Here is a 7,494-nt window from a genome sequence, read left to right as displayed (position 1 = left end):
TCCCTGTGAGAGATAGAAACTAAAGGTAGAATTTCTATGGCACAGGGTGAGGAAACTCTCCAAGCTAGTAATTAAAAATTCCTCTCCTGTGGCAGAGACTGCAGTCCAACTCTAGAGAGTGTAGTCTAGACCAACTCTCTACAGGTCTTTAGTCCTCTGGAACTATGAATGCCAGGGTCCTTAGCAAGAGTTCCAAAATTTCTTCCTGTGTATTTTTAATCTGAACCTTCTGCTCTCCTATTTTATATTAATATTTCCATATACAAAGTACATACAAAGATGTACTTCATTCTATACCAGTTCATAAAAATCTTCCTAGATTTCTCTGAATCTGTTCCTTTTGTCATCTATTATGCTGATGGAATATTTCATTAATTCATATAGTACAATTCACTCATTTCTTCCTTAATTGTTGAATATTTCTCTCTTTCCCATCCCCTTTCCCTAGTTTCCACTTTTTTGTTACAATGAAAAGCATTGCTATAATTATTTTTGTACATATGAGACTCTTCCTTCTGTCTTTGACCTCTTTGGGAATACATGTCTCGAAGTGATATTGATGGGTTAATAAGTATGTGCTACTTAGTGATTTTTTTGAGTATAACCCCAGATTTCTTTTTAGAATGGCTGGACCAACTCACAGCTTATGCAATGGTACCTTTGTGTCTGTCCTATCTTTAACAATTTTCATTTTATATTTTAGTCATCGTGTCAATTACTGGGCATGAAGTAGAACCTCAGAAATGTTTCATTTGTATTCTCTAATTTTTAGTGATTTTGAGCCCTTTTTTTCTTATAATTGTTGACAACTTGCACTTACCCCCAAGAACTGCCTGTTTTATTCCATGTGTTGTAAAATGGTTCTTGTTCTTGTACATTTAAATCAGTGCCCTATAGATCCCAAGTAGCAGATCTTTATCAGAGAAAGTTTCTGCATTTTTTTTGCCATTTAACTCCTTTCTTTCTTTCTTTCTTTCTTTCTTTCTTTCTTTCTTTCTTTCTTTCTTTCTTTCTTTCTTTCTTTCTTTCTCTCTTTCTTTCTTTCTTGCTCTCTTTCTTCTTGCTCTCTTTCTCTTTTTGCTCTCTTTCCCTTCCTTCCTTCCTTTCTTTCTTTCTTTCTTTCTTTCTTTCTTTCTTTCTTTCTTTCTTTCTTTCTCTCTTTCTCTCTTTCTCTCTTTCTCTCTTTCTTTCCTTCTCTCTTTCTTTCTTTCTCTCTTCCTTCCTTCCTTCCTTCCTTCCTTCCTTCCTTCCTTCCTTTCTTTCTTTCTTTCTTTCTTTCTTTCTTTCTTTCTTTCTTTCTCTCTTTCTTTCTTTCTCTCTTTCTCTCTTTCTTTCCTTCTCTCTTTCTTTCTTTCTTTCTTTCTTTCTTTCTTTCTTTCTTTCTTTCTTTCTTTCTTTCTTTCTTTCTTTCTTTCTTTCTTTCTTTCTTTCTTTCTTCCTTCCTTTCTGTTTTTATTTTCTTTTTCAAAATCTTACTGTGGTTTCCTTAGTATCAATTCCCCAGGGGTGGGGAATCTGCGGCCTTGAGGCTGCTTGTGGCCCTCCGAATCCTCAAGCACAGCTCTTTGACTGAATCCAAACTCCTTCACTTTTTTCACATATGAGGAAAAACTATCTAACATAAATTTTGAAAATGGTTTTAAAAACATAAGCTTATTGTGGTACATTGTTGTTAGATTTTCAAAAAGCTTTTTGAGGCCCAGTCAATAATTAACAGCACAATAGCAGTCCAAACTCTAGCACTGACTGGGCAAACTTAACCTTTTTCACCTATGCTCAAATCTTCATGGATTTGAACATTTTAGACTTGGATAGCCTTTCCATTTTCTTCCCATTTTATTGTATTAAGAAATGATATGCACTTTAATTTGCCAAACAGCAGTGCTTGCATCTTGGCATTTACATGTAGTTTCTAGTAAAATGAAAAGCAATCAGTAGTTCAACATAAATGGTTCTATAGTACGCAAAGATTAGGTTTCTAAGCGTAATCATTGCAAATGTGCCTTGTAGCCACTCCTTGCTTCTCTAGCAACTCAGTAAAATTTGAGTAACAGCCCACTCCCCTCCACATACTCTGTAATCTATACATGTGCTCCAAGATTCTGCCCTGGACCTTCTTTCTCCATTTCCCTTCATTATTTCATCAGCTCCCTGTGGATTGACATCTCCATGCAGATGATTCCTAAACTCAAGTCCAGCGCTGATCTTTCTCCCTCAGATTCTTCCCCTCTCTGTAACTTCCCCATTACTCTCAAGGAAACCATTTTACCAGTACCTAGATTTCCAACCTAAATTTCATCTTCTTCCACATTCACATTTAACCCCTATAGCTAATCTGTTGACAAGTTGACAAGTTAAGGAGCCTTTGAGTCTCTCTCTACAATAGCTCTCATAGACCTTTTCTCTCCTCTGATATTGCCTTCACTCTAGAACAATCACTTATCACCTCATGCCTGGCCTAATTAATTGCTTTCTGGTTGATAGTCCTGCCTCAAGGGAAAGGCAGGAAGAAGCATTTTTGATAGTGCCTACTATGTGCCAGGCACTGTGCTAAGTTCTTTACTAATATTTGGTTTGATCTTCACAACAACCCCACAGGTAGGAGCTTTAATCTGTATTTTGCAGGTGAAATTGAGGCAAATAGAGGTTAAGTGACTTGCCTAGGGTTTCAGCTAATGTGTCTGAGGTCAGATTTGAATTCAGATCTTCCCTGACTCCAAGCCCATCCTATGTTGGCCCTCCATTCAGCTTTCAAAGTGATCTTTCCACAGCACAGGGCTCACCATATCGATCCCCTCCCCCCACTTACCCATACTGCCTAACTCCAGTGGCTCCCTATCACCTCCAAGATCAAATATAAAATCGTCTTTGGCTTTTAAGCCTTTCCTAACCTGCCCTTCTCCAGCCCACCCCATTCCACTTTCCCCATCTTCTTACATCTTAATACCCTACCATACAATCTAATCCAGTGACACTGGCCTTTCTCATTCTTGAATAAAATGCTCTGACAGCTAACTGGGTATTTTCACTGGCTTATCCCCATAACTAGAATTCTGTCCCTCCTTATCTCTACTTCTTGGCTTCCCTAGCTTCCTTCAAGTCTAAATATCTCACCTTTCACAGGAAGCCTTTCCTGGTCCCTTAATACTAGTTTTTTTTTGGGTAGACTAACAATATTGGGGATGGGGATTGGATAGATATAATTCTAGCCTAGAACCCATTGTCTGAGGAAAACAGTGGCCCCAATCTCCTGCTTCCCTCCTAGAGGGTATCTTCTTTAGAGAAAGTAGGCCAAGGAGACTAGAGATAACCTAGTCACATCTCCTGATGAACCATATTTACACAAAGAAATGTGGACACATATAAACTGGGTAACACTTCAAAGAGCTCCAGGTCACTCTCCTTTCTTCCTCAATGAGTTGTCCTCTCCAGTTGTCCTGATCTACATCTTGCCACTGGACCTAGATCGCTCTGGAGGAGAAAGAGGCTGATGACTTTGTACAGTCTCTCTCACTTAAATCCAATTCACTTGCAAGTCATGGCATCACCTTCCTGTGTCACAGTCCTGTTTGAGAACAAGGGACAAACTACAACAACAGCCTGTCTCACAGTCTTTCTCCTCCCCAACTACTGCCCTCCTATTTGGGACTTCAACATGCATAACGACTTTTCCTCAAAACACCCTAACCACTCAATTTCCCAAAATCTCCTTATCTGACCGCCATCTATTGGCTTTCCACGATTTTCTCTGCCTTCCCTTTTCAAACCCTACTATTAGCCTATATTATCACCTTTTAACTTCTCAGCCCTTCATTTCTTTTGTAGGGCACTACCCTTGCATTAACTTCACTCTTTTCTTTTTCTCTCTCTTGACCTCTTGGTAAACCAGATCAACTCTACATTGTTCTCTTGAGTCCCTAGCCCCTTTATTTTGTTGGTTTTGTTTTGCCCCTTTTTGTATCACCAACACTAAGCACAGTATCTGTCACATAGTAGATGTTAAGTAAATGTTTGTTTTATCCTGCCAAGCTTCAGCCTTGGATCATTCTCACCATGTAACCTTTGCTCCTACACATGGTGCTGCTGAATGAAGGTGGTGGTGAAAGTCACATGACCATTCTGATCAGGTCCACCGAAAACTTATGTTACACAACCTCAGCCAGTTGCTAGGCAATCCTACTGTACCCCCTCTGTCCTGTCACTCCCCCACTCCCCACAGCAATTCTTCCAAACTGTTTCATTTCTCCTTCAATTTCCCATGACTTCCCCTCCCTCCAGCTTTTCATCTGAGAACATGGCCTCCTATTTTTACAGAAAAAAATTGAGAGCATTCACCATGAGCTCCCTCCTTTCCTTTTCCTCATCTCAATCAATACATATTTGTTAAGTGCCTACTACATGCCAGGAAGCACTGGAGATACAAAAAGAGGCAAAAGACAGTAGTTTCTTTCAAGGAGCTCATAATCTAATGGGGGAGTCAACATGCAAACAAATATGCAAACAAGTGATCTACAAGATAAGTGGGAAACAACAGAAAGAAGGCACTAGAATTAAGAAGGAGTCTGACAGGCTTTCTGTAAAAGGTGGGATTTTACTTGGGACTTAAAGGAAGCCAGGGAAGTCAGTATTGTATCACTCATATGCCTTCTGCCCAGCTCTCCTTCATCTCTGTCTCAAAGGAAGAGGAGATCTCACTCCTTTCCAAATCTAGCCCCTCTCTATCTGCACAAGTGATCTCACTCCACCCCATCTCCTTGAACAGATTTCCACAGCTGTCATTTCCCAATCTCTTCCAGTCTACTAGCTCCTTCCCTATTACCTACAAACAGGCCTATGTCCAAACCTCAAAACTAGTTGTTTATTCCATCCCTGCTAAAGATCGTCCTATGTCTCTCCCATTTTTTGTGACTAAACAGCTTGGAAAGTCTGTCTTCAATAGGTGCCTCCATTTTCTGTCCTCTCACTTTGTTCTTAACCCTTAACAATCTGGCTTCCAACCTCCTCATTCCACCAAAATTGCTCTCTCCAAAATTGCTGGTGATCTCAGTTCCGAAATCCAATGGCCTTTTCTCAGTTTTTTCAATCTCTAATACTGTTAATCACCCTCTTCTCCTTTTTCCTCTTCTCCCTAGGTTTTCAAGGCACCATTTCTGGTTTTCAATGGATCCTTATTCAGAAAATGTCCTTTAATTCTAGGTATCCCAGAGGGTTGTGTCAGGGCTGCTTCTCCATCTATACTACTTCATTTGGTGACCTCATCAGCTCCCATAGGTTTAATTATCATCTCTATGCTGATGATTCTCAAATCTACCTATTCTACCCCAATCTCTCTACTGACCTCCAATCCCTCATCTCTCGTTGCCTTTCATATGTCTTAAACTCATCACGTCCAGAGTTGAACTCATTCTCTTTCTCCCTAAACCTTCCCCCTCTCCCTAACTTCCCAATTATCATAGAGGGCAACACCATTTTACTAGGTTCCCTACCTAGGTGCCATCCTGGCCTATTCTCTGTCTCTCCCCTCTCCCCTATGCCATATCCAATCTGTTGCCAAGGCCTATTTTGCCTTTGCCATATCTCTTAAATAGCCCCCATTCTCAGACACTGCCATCACCCTAGTACAGGCCCACACCACTTCATGCCTGGACTATTGCAATAATTTGCTAGTGGACCTGCTGCCTCAATTCTCTCCCTGCTCAATCTATCTCCATTCAGCCACCAAAGTCATTTACCTAAAGTGCAGGTCTGATTATGTCATTTTCCCCACTTAATAAACTCCAGTGTCTCCCCATCCTCTGTAGGATCAAATGCACAATCCTCTATTTGGAATCCAAAGCCCCTCATAACCTAACCTCCTCCTTTCTTTCCAGTCTTCTTACACCTAATTCCTCACCATGTCCTCTCATATAGGGACCCTGGACTCTTAACTGTTCCACAAACAAAGATGCTCCATCTCTTGTCTCTGGGCCTTTTCCCTGGCTGTTCCCCATACCTGGAATGCTCTCCCTGCTCATCAGTACTGATTGGCTTCCTTTAAGTCCCAACTAAGATCCCCCCTTTTACATTAAGCTTTTCCTAACCCCTTTTAATTCTGGTGCCTTCCCTCTTTTGATTATCTTCTATTCATTCTGTATGTGGCTTGTTTGCTCACACTTCTTGTCTCCCCTTTAGACTGTAAGCTCCTTGAGTGCAGGGATTGTCTTTTGCCTCTTTTTGTATCCCCAGCACTTAGTAGTGTTTCTTACACGGTATATACTTAATAAATGTTAATTGACTGACACACCTTACACAGTCATGTTTACAAAGAGAAAGGAAAAACCAACACAAGATACAAATTACCCAGCAAGAGGACTCCTGAGGTTGTATTGCTGGTGTTCTGACCCAATTAGGATCTGAACTATAAGCTTGATAATCCCCTTAGAAATCAGAGCTTACCACCCAATAGATAACTAGCCACTAAGGTGGTGCTGTGGAGAGAATGCTGGGCCTGGAGATGGGAATACCTGAGACACTTACTAGCTGTGTGACTCTGGGCAAGTCAATTAATCTCAGTTTTCTCAACTCTGAAATGAGAATAGCATCACCCATCTCACAAAGCTGTTGTGACAATCCAATGAGATGATATTTGTATAGAACTTGGTACAGTGTCTGGTACCTAGTAGGGCTATATAAATGCTTATTCCTTTCCCCTTATAACTTCTTTTCTTTTCCTTATGTTGTGATCATTTCTTGGGTTCAGTGAAGTACAAGGGATTGCAACAACAACTTTACTGCTCTCTGTTTTGCAATTATTGTTTGTCAATGTTTAATTCAAAATTCTTTTTCTTTTCTCTACTCTTACCCTGCCAAGTCATAATATGGATGAGCCTTTTCCCTTATTCCTGGGCTAATGAAGGAAGCTAGAGAAAATCATGAAAATGTTTTTATTGGGTCCACTATAGACTTTTTTATATCATCTCAATTGGGCCCTCACCATTGCAGAGCAATCCTTTTATGCCTCCATTATCAACTGTCTTACTATCATGATTTTTCCAAATCCCCCTTCAAGTCTCTCAGGGCTCACCCCCACCTCGAACCCTCTCAGCTGATAGGTTTATTATATTTCTCTGAAAAAATTGATTCATTTTCCCATAACTCCCTCTTTTACCCCTCCCTCCATCTTCCCTCTTTCCCTCCTTCCTTCCTTTCCTCCTTGTTCTTACCTTCTTCTGTCCCTCCCTTCTTTCCTTCTTTCCCACCTTTCTTTCTTCCTTTTCTTCCTTCTTTTATTCCCTTTAATGTAATATCCCTTTAGTCTCAGAAACATACATTTTTTTATAAGCTGCCAGTTTCAGATATGTAGTTCCCAATAAGTATCTTTGGTATACATATGTATGTTTGAATTTTAGTGGTAATATTACAACTGAAATCATTTTGATACATAAAATCAGTCAAATTTTTTCATTCCCATAAATACTGAAATGTAACATTAGTGTATAGGTACGTGAAACCATA

This window comes from Phascolarctos cinereus, unplaced genomic scaffold, assembly GCF_003287225.1.
Source record: "Phascolarctos cinereus isolate Bilbo 61053 unplaced genomic scaffold, phaCin_HiC Scaffold_3;HRSCAF=262, whole genome shotgun sequence".
Taxonomy (NCBI): domain Eukaryota; kingdom Metazoa; phylum Chordata; class Mammalia; order Diprotodontia; family Phascolarctidae; genus Phascolarctos; species Phascolarctos cinereus.
This window is presented reverse-complemented; position numbering follows the sequence as displayed.